The following is a 16,156-nucleotide window of genomic DNA, read 5'->3' as shown; positions in this document are numbered from 1 at the left end:
ACTAGATATACAATTGAAGAATAAAATAATTTTAGTATCCCAAAAAACGTATTTTAATGAATCCGATACTGAGTAGTATCGATACTTTTTCCCTGATACTTTTAGAGTATCGATACCATAAGCTCGATGCCAGTATGAGTACTCAGTATCGATACCAACGTCTGAAATTTCGAACCCTAGTAAGAAAACAGTATACAAATGAAAAATGAAGTTTACAAAAGAAAAGGGTACGTTCAGTGAGTGAGTACGTTCACAAACCAGTGTTGTCGAATGTATCGACATTGTTTGGTACAATGTATATTTCAACACTAACGGAGCACGAGAACTTAAAAATTTAAATTCATGCTAGTTTGTGAAACAAATTAAATTAAATAAAAACGAAGTGGACGACCCGATGTTCGCAAACATTTTTAAAATAGCTCAAGCTATTGCTATTGTCTATTCCCCATTCCTCCGCAAATGTGAACGTGTCTTTAATGTTCAGAATCTGATATAAACTAAACGTAGAACTAGATTATAAGTAAAAACCCGCAGTTCTTTAATAAAAGCAAAATATTATATCAAATCTTCTCAAAGTTTTTGTCATGATATAAAAATACATATGTAGTCTTTAAACCAGAATTTTACTTACGATCTTACAGAAAGTGAAATGCTTAACAAATTTTGTTTCTACCTTTAATACGTTATGTATAATTTTACAAGATGTTTATTTAAAAGGCGTTCAATAAATGTGTATTTACTTCAAACATTCGTTGTTTTTGTGAAAGCGTTGAAAATTTTTTGTTGGTACATTATTTGATTTGGTAATTTTTTCCTGACGTTTTGTACAATTTCGAAAAATTAATTTATCATCCCTGTTTTGACTGTCAGTGTGCCATCAAAAAAGGGGATATTGGAAGCCATTCCTATTCGTACAATATTTGTTATATTTTCAATATTTTCAAAGGCACTTAGTTTTAAAAGGTCTTATTATATCCTTTATTGTGTAATTAATGTGTATATAAACAAATAAGAACAATTTAGTAATTGCTTAAAGTGCAAAATGAAAAAGAACTTAAATTATTACAATTTTGATAATTACGAGTGACAGATTTCAAATTGTTAGTTTATTCCCAATGAGGAGCACATATTTTTTTCAACGCCTAATGCATTTTCCAATATTACACTTCGTTACCTTAATGTAGAAAGGCCCTAACTCATGTATTCGCTGAAATGCAAACAAACCGTAACTGACTACAATTTTGTATTGCTTAAATTGGTGTGGGGACTTATAATTCGGTTAAATGCATCATAATTTATCTAAAAGGGAATTTTAGATTTTTACTTAGTTACGGCTTTTTGTATTTCAGCGAAGATGTGAGATAGGGCCTTTCTATATTAAGGCAACGATTTACTATTTGCCATGATTTTTGAATGTCTCCGCTGAAAATTTTATACTCAAACAAGAAATTTTTAAACAAACAAGTAATTTTAAGCAAAAATCAAAAAAAAAATTTAGGATTATCGTTAATTTCTTCACGAACCAATTATCGGATCTAAACCAAATTAATATGGGATCACCCGTGAGATAACACCTTTCCTTTAAAAAAGAATTATAGAAATCGGTTGACGTGGTCCAAAGTTATGCGGTAACATACATAACAAAAATATTCCGACGAATTGATAACCTTTCTCCTTTTTGTGAAGTCGGTTAAAAACGTACAAAAGGTACCCAAAGTGACACGTTAAAACTGTTATTTGAATTACCTTGAATGTTTATAAAAATTAAAATGACATTAAAAAAATGAAATAAGTTACAAGAACTCGTCATATTTGTTATCAAAATGACCAAAGTTTTTTATAAAAAGTAAAATTACATTAATAAAACTAGTTTAAAGGTGAGTGATACAAAAACACAGTTCCAGATTTTTGCCTATATAAGAACCTAAAAAAAGGCTCCTAAATGAGCGACACATGAGGAGAATAAGAGTCTAAATAGAGCGCAACAAGAGTCAGATATGGCTCACATTTATATAAATATTTGGAGCTCACACTTTTGGTATATGGGCAATTCTCAATTAGTTCGAACTTTCGTGTGACTCGACAATTTTTATTCGGACACATAATTTTCGCTTGTTTATTAACAAACATCAGGTTACATATGTGGTGTAGATTATTTAAATGCAAAAAAAAGACCGCGGTACTGCCGGAACAAAGTATTGGCACAGCAACTTTTTCACAATATATGCAACAATTTTAATTCTAATATTTTTCCGCTAATTTCGTATAAAAATATGGTTCATTCTACAACAAAAAACTTAAAAATATAATTCCTAAATTTGGTGCAAAACTCGCGAAAATTCAGCAAATTTTCATGAAAATTTTCAACTTTTTAATCAGATTGCAGATGGGTATGCAGGTTTGTAGCCCAATCAATTTTATTATAGCAAAATGCAAGTTTTAAGTAGTTAGGAATTACCGCTGATTTTTGACAATTTTTTTCACGCAGTCTCTTCCATACAAAATTTTTTTTTTCGAAAATAAAGCATGTCTCACTCAAAATCGGTACGCGTTCCAGCAATTCCTGTATAGCAATTGTTTGAACAAACAGTTGCAATGCCGATCGTTAGACAATAGATGTACCATTATGTGGTTTAAATTTCATAGTACTGGCTTTTAGTTTGACAGTTTTATTAGCGTTGGAAGTGGCTGCTCAAAAAATAATGTTGAACAAATTCGTTGAAAATGCGACATTCTCGAGATCAAGAATCAAATTAAAATTAAATATACCAAAAACTTCTAATTTTCCTTCAAAAATCAATGAATGGATTCTTTCTGCTTAAACTAACGGAGTAAGCTAATCGCTCAAAAAAATAATTTCGCACCAGCTTAAGGATAAGGCTCTTTACCTCAATTAGAAAAAAAAAATCGGCTTATCGGAAGAAGATCGCACGAGAGATTGGAAAACAATTATCCACAGTTTAGCGAATGCAAGCTATGGCAAATCTTAAACCTTATCGAGTTATAATATACAAAACTCTGTTAGATTAAATAAATTTTATAACAAAAACCGCACCCGTTTACTTTATCCCAATGTTCGCACCAAATGTGATATTTTTTAGTAATGACTAAAAAACATGTTTAAATCTTGACTTCGGTCAACTCCCACGTTAAAAGTTTTAAGCTAAAAAGAAACCGGGTTATATCCTCTTAAAACTAAATTTATAGAAGTTGACATAGTTGTCAAAAGGATATAAAATGACGAGAATCGAAACAGTCCCATTAAAACTCGATCAGACTCCACAATGGGTCATATGACCCCCGAAATATGCTGGAAGGAGCGCTTGCACAAAGTGTTAAGCCATTGAAGCGTTTACTTTAGACCTATCAAAGATATTGTCTGTTATTTATTTATCCAAGCAAAATATGAAACTTTCGCTACCATTTATCTATAGCGGAGCACCTCCCTTTATTTTAATATATTAAATATTATTTTCTGAAAACCTGGTAAAAAGATATAACCCATTTTATGCGTACCGATTTTGAATGAACAATGCTTTAGTTTATATGGAAAAAATGCAAAAAACCTTCAACAAAAAAATTCTCAAAAATCAATGCGATTTTTGACTAACTCCGAACTTGCATTTAATGGGCTGCAAAACTGCATACTCAAAAAAAATCTAAAAAATCTGATTAAAAAGTTGAAAAATTTTGCACAAAGTTTAGGAATTATATTTTTATGTTTTTTGTTGTTGAATGAACCACATTTTTATACTAAATTGGCGCAAAGATATTAGAATATAAAAATTGTTGCAAATATTGATCGGATTTAAAAAAATTTGTGTGGTAGAATCTGAAAAAAAATGTGTTGGATTTCAAAAAAATGTGGTAGATCTTTGGTTTTGGATCAAACTTTGTACACAAATTAAACATATTCTGCAAAGTTTCACCTAAATTTCAAACATTTTAATTAGAATCTAAAATAAATTTATTTTAGTATAATAAAGTACAAGATTGAAGTTGCTAAAAATTCCCTTGAGTTTTGTCGATATTTTTTTCTTGAGAGTGTAAAGCAGTTCCTTCCATATCAAGATATTTTTCGAACATATTTTGAAAGATTTCTGCAATCTAGCGGACAGCTGCCAGTTTTTCTTTTTATCACATCTCGATGTAGCGGACAAAAGTGGCACGTTCCAGAAACCGCTACTTGGGATTTGCCGATTTTGACGATTCTCAAGTAAAGGTAAACAACGGCTCAGAAACTTTAGATGTACCGAAATTTTCGAATACTTTCACAAAAATCGCTGTTTTTTAACATTTTCGCTATTAATTCTTTTTTATAAATCATATATTTTGCAATTTAACACAATAAACCACGTTACCTGTCGAAAAATTAAATATTGAGAAAATTTACTATTTTACGGTTTATTTTATCCTCCCATTCTGCCTGTTGTTAGTGTTTAGTGTTGGACAATTTTTGCTCTTAAAATTTAGAAAATTATGTCGAGCAAAAATAAAACTATTCAAAAACGCGAATATGTGGAAGATTTCAGACCTTATGTGGTAGATGTGGTATATGCTCAAAAAAGTGGCATATCAACCACAATGTGATAGAAGTCCGATCACTGGTGCTTGCAATTGAAAAGAGGTTATGAAGAGTCAAAGTGTCGTGGCAGGCTATGTGCTCTCATTAGAAGATAGTTAAAAACAAACTTCTTTAAAAGGTTATGATGCGTGCACAAAAGTAAAAATTCATATTTTTTATTAGCACATCGTCTGCAATTGGAAAATTTAGCCAAATACGTGTGTGCTCTGTTGTACAATATACTATTGATCTATGATCCTCGTGCACCACTTTTTTATTTGTTCATTAAAAAGTTACAGAGCGGAAAAGAAATAAGAAAAGCCAAAAAATATATATATATAATACCCATTTTTTGTCCATGTCATCAAATCTGCGCCGTTCGTTCGATTTTCGAAAATGAGAAGTGAAATGAAAGAGCTTTGGCTGTAGATGGTAAATCCTACCGTTGATTTTAGGCAAATTATGTTCGGAAATTTTTTTATATGAATAAAATGCAGAGCACCGTCAATAAAAAATTGCCAAAAATTAACGGTAAGTCCAAGATACTTAAAATTTGCAATTTGCTTTGCTAAAATTTGATCAAGAAGTTAGAAATTTTGGCCAAACTTTGCAATTTTTCGTAATTTTTGCAAAGTTTGAAATTGGGATTTATATAGTGTTTGTTAAGTAATTAGCTATACTTTCGTAAAAGAATAATAAACATTAAATAAACTAAAGAAAAATAGCCAAAACTTAATAAAAAGTCGCGTCCCAGTTTTTATTTGTTTCACTGAGTGTGTATCTCGGTAACCGATTTAACCATGATACAAAAAACAAGGTAGTTCCATTGTCACAAGAATGATAGAATACAAGATTGCGCCAATGAGAGAGGATTTTTGAGCGTAATTTTTGCGTGACGTCATCTCAGTGCAATTGCGAGAGAGAAATGCCAAAACGCATATAAAAATATGTAAACAATGCAGAAAAATGTGTTTATTTTAATATTAATTGGCCCAACTTGGCAGGAATCAATAAATATACAAAGATTGATTAATTAGGAACACGTAGCAATAATTTTGGACATGTAGCCCTTTAGATAAGTACGATTTTTAGCACATGAAAAAATGGATGTATTAACAGTGTTTGCAATTTCATGTAGACCAAAAGGAAGGTGTGCAGCAAAGTGAATTTTTGAACTTGCCATTTTAAAAAGCCATGCAGAGTGCATATTTTTATTTGTGGACGGTAGCCAACAACCATAAACTCCAAAGCTGTTGCCTCCACAGCTTTTATTTGATGACTTTTGTACCATTTCCGAGAGGATGCATGACTGTGGCTTTTTTGGAAGCAAATATTCTATGTCAGTAAAACATAATTTAAGCGCTACTTTTAAATGTATAATAATTTGGGACTGTTTTGTATTAGGTACGTAACAGCGCGGTAAGATTCCGCTTGAATTAGCGCCTGGCGACCTTATCCACTGGTGCATTACCTCATACCAGCACTAAAAGGAATCAGGTACTAACAAAAATAAGTAGGTAGTGAAGTTCATGTATCTATTTACTGTAGAAACTGCTTTTGTATGTATGTCATTGCCAGCAAACTAAACCAGCAACTGTCTACATTCACCACGGAAATATACCTACTACCATGATACAATAATTTTTAGAAGGTAGTTTCACTTCAAAATTTTTGACATAAACCGTGTCTGTGACAAACACGCAATGTGGCCACTGCTACGATATAGAACTTGGGGATTATCGCTTGTTATTTTAGATATTTTTTTACAGAACATGTAAAGATTTATATGTTTCATAACTGATCACTTAATTTTTAATATAAATATACGTATTTTATACATACATTTTTGCCACTGCTAATCACATGAATAAAAATCATAAAAATGAAAATATAACAGCAATATTTCTTGTTTATAATGGATTAGATCCATCGCACACCACGGACTTTATCGGCCGCCAATTTAGATGTGCTCGCTAGTCTTTCCATTGCACCACAACTTATTGGTCAGAGCGATTAAGCTGGTGTAATGTGCGCACCTCCATACATCTTCATGTACATATTTCAAGCGAGCCCTATCATTTAAATAGGCGGCCGATAAAGTCTGTGGTGTGCGGTGGCTCTTATAGCTGTGTCCTTACATCTATTCCGTGTGTTGCAATATCCACGAAAGCAGCAGTTAATTTTTTATGAAGAAAATTATTATAAAATATTCGAAAATTTCTCTACTTACAAATATGTTTGGCTTTTCTTTGTTTTATTTTTCCAACGTCAAAAGCTGGATTTTTTTTTTTTTGAAAAAGTTGGTACAACAAAAAATACGAAACACTTTTTCTGTCAGATAGCTAACATGGCGGATATGAAGAAGTGAAACTACCTTCTAAAAATTATTGCATCATGCCTACTACAATTCACCAAGAAAATGCCAACATAGTTCCATATAGAAGCTCATAGCTCACACACATGTCCTCCACAGTATAGACAGTAACCAACCTTTTTGGGTTGTTGTTGTAGTAGTCGTTGTTGTTGTAGTTATATTCACTCCTGAGGAAGGCACGGGGTTGTGTGCTGCTATTTAATGGCCTTCCTCAGACTTTTTCTTAATTTCAGGGTAAAATAAATAAATAAATTTAAGCATTTGACAATACGTGATTTTATTAAAAGAAAATTATAAATGGTGTTGAAAAACCAAACAAACGCTCGTGCGAAAGCTTTATTTTTGTGTGTTGTTAAAATTATACATGGCGTATTGATGGACAAGCAATGTATTCTTTTGTGGATTTTATGTTGCTTGAGAATTTAGACAACGTGCGAGCTGCCAGGTTCTGTTATCAATATAATTAACACAAGCTTTTTCGCGTAGTTGCCTTTCAATAAATAGAATAAACAAATATTCGCAAATAAATTGGATTTATTTTATAACTGACAACTAACGTACGATTTTTGTTCTTTTCTCCATTTTGTTTTTGACTCTTTATTACCGCCAACAACTTTATGTGTATACATATTTACAAGCCGTCAAAATTTTGCGTAGTCCCACGAGCCAGGTAAAAACTATGGCATTCGTATTCACAAGGAGAAATCTCAAAATGTTTTGTTTGGTATTTCACTTCTCGTGGTGAATACGAACGTCAAAATTTTGACAGCTTATAACCATGTATACACATAATATTGCTTGGCGGTAATAAGGAGTGAACATGAAAATGAAAGCTGAAACAGCATAAAAAAAGCGTACGTTACTTGCAAATTATAAAATAAACATAAATTTTAAGAATTTCAGCAACACACAAAAATAAAGCTTTCGCACGAGCGTTTGTTTGGTTTTTCAACTGTCAAAATTTTACTCTGCATTTGGCACAGCAAAATTCAATTTATTTGTACACCATAGCAAATTTTTCCACCTCGTCTCACCACGGAGAAAAAAGTTACCGATTGGCACAGGCCCTTAGTAGAAAAGAGCCATGTTGAAACAACTTTTTTATTATGGAAATATTTTACATTGCTATGCCAATTCGTAACTTTTTACTGCTGGAAATTTTTGACAGTTGCTCTGGTGCAAAAGAAGTTGAGCAATTAAAACCAGAAATTATACAAAAAAGACTTGTCTTTACTGACTTTTATTCTTCTAGAACTAAAAGCCATGCATTTATTAGATGCCTAAGTAATAAAATTAGAACAAAAAAGCGCGTGTGTAACACCTGTACACATGATAGAAGTGAAACGTCTTAAAAAAGGTGTGAGTACCAGGTACCTACTCACGAAATTGGATGTGTAAACATATGTTTACGGTTCGGCAAACAATTAGGCGATTGAGTTACATAAATACATAGGTTTGGTTAGAAATCGGGTGGGCTTTCCAAAACGGAACCAATCGAAATTTCAGCGAAAGTATAAGGAATTTCGTCATGAAACTTGGTGAGGATGTTGGGGGAGGCCTCCTCAACATGAATTGTTCACCCTCACAATATAATTGCTAATAGTATTTTAGCAATTCGTTGTTAAATAATGTCCACTATCACCCCATAATTTTTTAAAAATATGCCACTTATCACTTATATTTTGTGTTACATATTATATTTTAAATGCTCACATGCGTATTTTATGCTTTTATTATATGCAATTCACCAATTAATTAAGTAAAACGCGTTTATAAATTTGTGTTCACGTTTTACAACTTTTCACAAACAAATAGAAATAACAATGGCCGACAGTAAGATGCAAATATGTGCTGCCATACGTTTTAAAAGTAAATACGCCACTATTAAAGGATTTTATTAAAACGCGGCCAACACAAAAAGGAGTTGTGCGTAAAATCGTCATATTTTTATGGCAACCGTATTCCAACGGTATTTCTTTTATTCTCTTCTTATTTTTTCGCATGCAGAAGCTAGCACTTTGAATAAAATCGCGCGATTTTATATAAAACACCCAGTAACCATATATTAATATAGTTCCATATATATCGAAAATTTTTAATAAAAAATCGCGCGATTTTTTATTAAAAATTTTCGCCTGCGGCGCTTTATATTCTAAAAATCGATACTTCCAAAAATAATGAAAATTTTTAATTAAAAATCGCGCGATTTTTTATTAAAAATTTTCGCCTGCGGCGCTTTATATTCTAAAAATCGATACTTCCATAAATAACGAAAATTTTTAATTAAAAATCGCGCGATTTTTTATTAAAAATTTTCGCCTGCGGCGCTTTATATTCTAAAAATCGATACTTCCATAAATAATGAAAATTTTTAATTAAAAATCGCGCGATTTTTTATTAAAAATTTTCGCTGCGGCGCTTTATATTCTAAAAATCGATACTTCCATAAATAATGAAAATTTTTAATTAAAAATCACGCGATTTTTTATTAAAAATTTTCGCCTGCGGCGCTTTATATTCTAAAAATCGATACTTTCATATATAATGAAAATTTTTAATTAAAAATCGCGCGATTTTTTATTAAAAATTTTCGCCTGCGGCGCTTTATATTCTAAAAATCGATACTTCGATGAATAATGAACATTTTTAATAAAACATCGCTTTTTATTATAAAATCGATACTTCGATAAATTATGCTACTTTTTAATCAAAAATCGTCCAATAAATAATTAAATTTTTTTATTAAATATCGCGCGATCATTATCTGCATTTTTTTATTGCTTCCGTTTTGTATTTTTGATGCATTTTTTCATATGTATGGCAGCACTGACATTTCACTTCAATTGGTGTACAAAGCAAAAGGTGAGGTTAAATTCGGTATTTTTTGCAACTTTAAATGCGAATTACTTTAAAACTATAAGCCTCCGGAGGGTGGGTCTTCAGATTTAGAATCTGAAAAAGCTCCTCTATACTCCCTAATATATTTTTTTTTTCAAAGCCTGGATCCGTTTTGGAAAATTTTCCCTAGAAATCAAACAATAATTTCATTTTATCTTGTTAATTTTCTGATATACATATAATTTATTTATTCATTTTCCGGTAACACCACCTTATATGAATTCGCGTTTCTAGCATCCATAGGACCGGGTTGTAATGGAAGTAATTGTATGTTTAACAAATAAATGAAAATGTTTCTAATGCAATCAATAGATCCTTACGAATTCGCCATTACCAAGGCTCTAAGTAACGTACGCTTTTTTGTTTGCAAAATGCATTTATTTAAGTTGAAAGAGGACAAATTCCTTTGTTCAGCATTTATTCTAACTCGCTTTCTATCTTCCATGACGAATTCATATATTCTTATCACGAAGTAATATATTCATGTGGTAGCAAGAGTATAAAAACATAAAATTACCTTATAAATTAAAAGTTAAAGTAAAATTAAAGTCCAATTCACGAAATCATTTCATCGATCTGAGTAAAAACTAAGTGCATAAACTCTACTTCGCGTTAATTGAAATCACGAAATGGTGTTCATTCATTCAGTTTCTACTCAAACGCATGAAATGATTTCATGAATTGGCCTACGCATAATGGTAGTAAATGACAGAATGAATTACAACAAACACATCCTTTTGACATAATGCAAGCCGAAAACGTTGGTTCAAATCAATCCGCAATCGAGTTGGACGTTTTTCCCACAAACATTGCAATTTTGCGAGCAGTCTCATTGTAAAATCTCATTTTTACAATTTCATAGTTTCGGCTTACATTTATAAAATTCAACGAAAGCACGTACCCATTTCGGCTGAGTTATCCATTTTCGATAATTTAGTGTACAAAATAAACGCAAATTAAATGAGTTTGTACAACATGGCCATAATGTAGGGATAAGTTGTACAACTTGCCAGAAAATCCAAATTTTTTATCTTCATACAACCAAGACATAAATTCATTCAACAGGCCCACAAACGGTGCAATTTAGTGCAAAACAACACCAAGTTGAACCAACGGTCGCTACGTTGTGGCTTTCTTTAAGAAACATCGGGCGAAAATTTCAACTGCTCCTGTAACACTACCTTATATATGTAAGTTGGCCTTGCTATCATCCTCACACATGTTCATCAGAGTATACCAACGAAGGACGAGTTAATACAAGGAGATAACAAGAGCACAAAACTACTCTAGAAAATTACACGCCCAATGACAAACATGAACAAATGTACAACAAACACATAATTTTTGACAATCAGTACAGTTCGCATTTATATCAACGAGCAGCTTATTAGATTTGTTTTCGTTTGTACTACATATGTGCAAGCAAGGTGTATTAAACAAGGTGGTGTTGGTGCGACAGCTGAGTTTTTCGCCGTGGAGGCCAGTACGTCAAAATGATGTGTTTGTTGTAAGACTGCTTTTACACAGTTCAAGTGTGGGAGAGAGGGGGTGAGAAGAAAAGGGACGAGTACACATGCGTCTGTACCGTCAAGTCGTTTCAACTCTCTTCTTTGCTTTTGGCATTTTCGTTGCTTCCCATTTAAAGGACCAAAAATTTGAATTCAACAGAATTGAAACGTGTAAAAGCAAATAGAAAACACAAAAGAGAATGAGCAAGATTTGCTTTCAAGTACTTGAATCATGTAAATCGGGTATAACTCATACCAATGACAGTATGGACATCAGCGTATAATTTGTTAGTGTAATTTTTTACCTATATACGGCCAACACCACCTTGTTAAATACGCCTTGTGTGCATGCATGTATGGTATGGTAGCGGCAGAGCTGAAATGCGCAATGAGTTCGTTCATACATACATATATATGTATACACTAGCAGACCCGACGATCTTCGTCCCGCCCAAAATAAATTTTTTGTATTGAAACATTTTGGTCCAGGATTTTCACCAAGAGTTCGCGTTCATGATTTTTAGTGACGCATTTGTCTTCTAATATTACGGTTTGGTGGTTGTCGAAAGGCATATTTGCGTCTTAAATAACTTAGCAAAACTGTACATGCATACAAAGATAGCTGATATAAAATTCCATACCTATTCGATGTGCCACGACCTCTTTTCCAAACTCATTTATATATACCCTACTATAAGCACCTACCATATGTATGTATGACTGAATAACAAATTTCATGTTCATATGGCTTATAGTTTCGGATTTATAGCTGNGTGGCTACGTACGAAATTTCAAGTTCAAGCGACTTATAGTTCCGGAGTTATAGCTGATAAAACATTCCAGGTCCATGGGACGTGCCGCTCCCCCTTTTACAAACATATATATAGCCTCCTATAAGCACCTGCTACAGATACATCTGCGTACCAAATTTCAATTTCATGCATATGATTTCGAATTTTCCACGCCTCCTTTTGCAAACTCATTTATATATACCCTACTATAAGCACCTACCATATGTATGTATGACTGAATAACAAATTTCAAGTTCATATGACTTATAATTCCGGATTTATAGCTGATAAAACAATCCTAGGGGTTGCGCCACGCCCACTTTTTCAAACTCATTTATATATACCCTACTATAAGCACCTACCATATGTATTAGTTTGGATTTATAGCTGATAAATATTCCACGCCTATGTGATGTGCCACGCCTCCTTTTGCAAACTCATTTATATATACCTTACAGTAAGCACCTACCATAGTTATGTCTGTATACCAAATTTAAAGTTCATGTGGCTTATAGTTCCGGAGTTATAACTGATAAAATATTCCTATGGAATGTGCCACGCCCACTTTTACAAATTCATTTATATATACCCCACTATAAGCACCTACCATATGTGTGACTGAATAACAAATTTCAAGTTCATATGACTTAGAGTTTCGGATTTATAGCTGATAAAATATTCCCCGCCTATTGGATGTGCCACGCTCACTTCTACAAACTCATTTATTTATACCTACCATACTATAAGCACCTACCATATATATGACTATACCAAATTTCAAGTTCATGTAACTTATGGTTCCGAAGTTATGATCGATAACAAATTTTACGCCTATAGGGTGTGCCACGCCCACTTTTACAAAGTCATTTATATATACCCTACTATAAGCACCTACCATATGTATGTATTACTGAATAACAAATTTCATGTTCATATGACTTATAGTTTCGGATTTATAGCTGATAAAATATTCCACGCCTATGGGATGTGCCACGCCTTCTTTTGCAAACTCATTTATATATACCTTACTGTAAGCACCTACCATATATATGACTGTATACCCAATTTCAAGTTCATGTGACTTATGGTGCCGAAGTTATGATTGATAACAAATTTTACGCATATAGGATGTGCCACGCCCACTTTTACAAAGTAATTTATATATACTTATATATATATAACTGCATATCAAATTTCAAGTTCTTGCGACTTATAGTTCCGAAGTTATGGCTGATTAAAAGTTTCACGCCTATGGGAGGTGCCACGCCCCCTTGTCGAATCCCAATTTTTTTACCCTATTATAGGCCCAAGTATCAAGGCAATACTCTGTCAAAATTTTGTTCGATTCTGTCCGTCCATTTAGGCNGCAAAATATTCCACGCCTATGGGATGTGCCAGGCCTCCTTTTGCAAACTCATTTATATATATATACCTTACTGTAAGCACCTACCATAGTTATGTCTGCATACCAAATTTAAAGTTCATGTGGCTTATAGTTCCGGAGTTATAACTGATAAAATATTCCTATGGAATGTGCCACGCCCACTTTTACAAATTCATTTATATATACCCCACTATAAGCACCTACCATATGTGTGACTGAATAACAAATTTCAAGTTCATATGACTTAGAGTTTCGGATTTATAGCTGATAAAATATTCCCCGCCTATTGGATGTGCCACGCTCACTTCTACAAACTCATTTATTTATACCTACCATACTATAAGCACCTACCATATATATGACTATACCAAATTTCAAGTTCATGTAACTTATGGTTCCGAAGTTATGATCGATAACAAATTTTACGCCTATAGGGTGTGCCACGCCCACTTTTACAAAGTCATTTATATATACCCTACTATAAGCACCTACCATATGTATGTATTACTGAATAACAAATTTCATGTTCATATGACTTATAGTTTCGGATTTATAGCTGATAAAATATTCCACGCCTATGGGATGTGCCACGCCTTCTTTTGCAAACTCATTTATATATACCTTACTGTAAGCACCTACCATATATATGACTGTATACCCAATTTCAAGTTCATGTGACTTATGGTGCCGAAGTTATGATTGATAACAAATTTTACGCATATAGGATGTGCCACGCCCACTTTTACAAAGTAATTTATATATACTTATATATATATAACTGCATATCAAATTTCAAGTTCTTGCGACTTATAGTTCCGAAGTTATGGCTGATTAAAAGTTTCACGCCTATGGGAGGTGCCACGCCCCCTTGTCGAATCCCAATTTTTTTACCCTATTATAGGCCCAAGTATCAAGGCAATACTCTGTCAAAATTTTGTTCGATTCTGTCCGTCCATTTAGGCTGCAACCTGGCACATAGATACATACATACTTCCACAAATATATAGTAGATATATATATGTATACATACATACGTGCATTCAAACATACATATATACATATGTAGGTACTCGTACCCGTCATGCGTCGCTTTATTTCTTTTTTCCCTTCCCTATACTACCTATGTATATCTTCCTTCTCACTCATGTAACGTTTTCAGTTTTAAAAATTTCACTCTCCATTCCATTCTCTCCCGTCAGGCCGGGTTGAAAATTTTCATCCACCTCATAGTTAACAAAAATTTACAATCCGTAGTACTTTTCTATCAATTCGCAAATGCCGTTTGCACAAAAAAGGTTATGAAATGCGTTTTATTTAAATCGTTTAGAAAATGAGTCATTTATGTATACCATTTTATATGGAATTATTCAATAAATTTCGTTTTACACTATACTTTTTGAAACTATTTGGAGTTAATTATTTTGGCTGCATTTCTTTATTCATTCTGAACGTTTGGAATAAACTTTTTTGTTTATTTATTCTTTAGCATGATAAAAATATAGTAAGGTAAAACCGCTGAGAGTCACTTTTAAAATTCTTGACGTTTCCAAACAATTTAATTTTTAAATTTACTCACAAACTCACACACACATTTTCATTTTCAATCTCAAGCAACAACAATTTCGAACAATTTCAATCTTTTGTTTTCACTCTTATATGATTTTAAAATGTTGGCAAACTTCAAAAAAAAAATCATGGCCGACAAATTGAGAGAACGGTTATACCTTGCTATGTTTTTATCATGTTCTTTAGAACGTTCCTGATATTTTGACGTATATTTCAAACGCATTGCTTATTCCGGCTGTGAAATTGGCTTATCCGGAATGTATAAAGAAACGCAGCCTTTTTGTTTCTTAAAAGCAACCCTGCGTGCTTGGAAGGAGTGTGTACCAATAATTTCATCCCTAGCATATTCATCCCCGAGGAAGGCAGTCGCCAAATTCACCGAAGGTTGTTTACTGGTTATATTAGGTTCATTCCTTATCTTTTTGGACTAAAATCTGAAAAGTGTCAAAATGCCAGAGCGTAAGCAAAATGCGCTCACTAAAAGAGAATAACAGGAAAAGTAAAGGAACGCAAAAAACCAAATTTTTAGTCCAAAGAATGGCAACAACAAAACTAACGTCAAATAAGAACAGAAATGTATGTACAAAACACATTCACACAAGCACAAGCACAATAAACACTTGCTATATCAATTATTTTTTGCCTCCTTCCAATTTCATTTCATTTCTTTTACTTTTTAGATTATTCTCACTTTTAGCGTATTCTTTAATTTCCGTTAATTTAAATTCAGTTGAGTTTGACACTTTTCAGGATTTTGCCAGAAAAAATTCTTCTGACTAAATCTGACTACTTCGGACTGATGAGAGTAACTCTCACTGACTGTTGCTCTCTCATTTTTGCTGTCATTTCCGAGTTAAGGAACGCTTTTTGGACTAAATCTGACTACTTCGGACTTTTTCTGACTATTTCTGGGAGATAAGGAACGCTCCTATTGTGATGTCCTCGCCGGCAGAACTGCTTCCACTTTTTCGCCAGGTTTGCGTCCGTAGGAAACGGAGAAAAAAAACTTACATAGCACGCTTTCCTTTTATTTTCACTATTACACTTTGCCACTGCACACTTCATTTTGCT

This window comes from Rhagoletis zephyria, unplaced genomic scaffold, assembly GCF_001687245.7.
Source record: "Rhagoletis zephyria isolate East Lansing unplaced genomic scaffold, Rhagoletis_zephyria_1.1 Rzeph_scaffold_01967, whole genome shotgun sequence".
Taxonomy (NCBI): Eukaryota; Metazoa; Arthropoda; class Insecta; order Diptera; family Tephritidae; genus Rhagoletis; species Rhagoletis zephyria.
The sequence above is the reverse complement of the archived record's forward strand: the minus strand, read 5'-3'. Positions refer to the sequence as shown.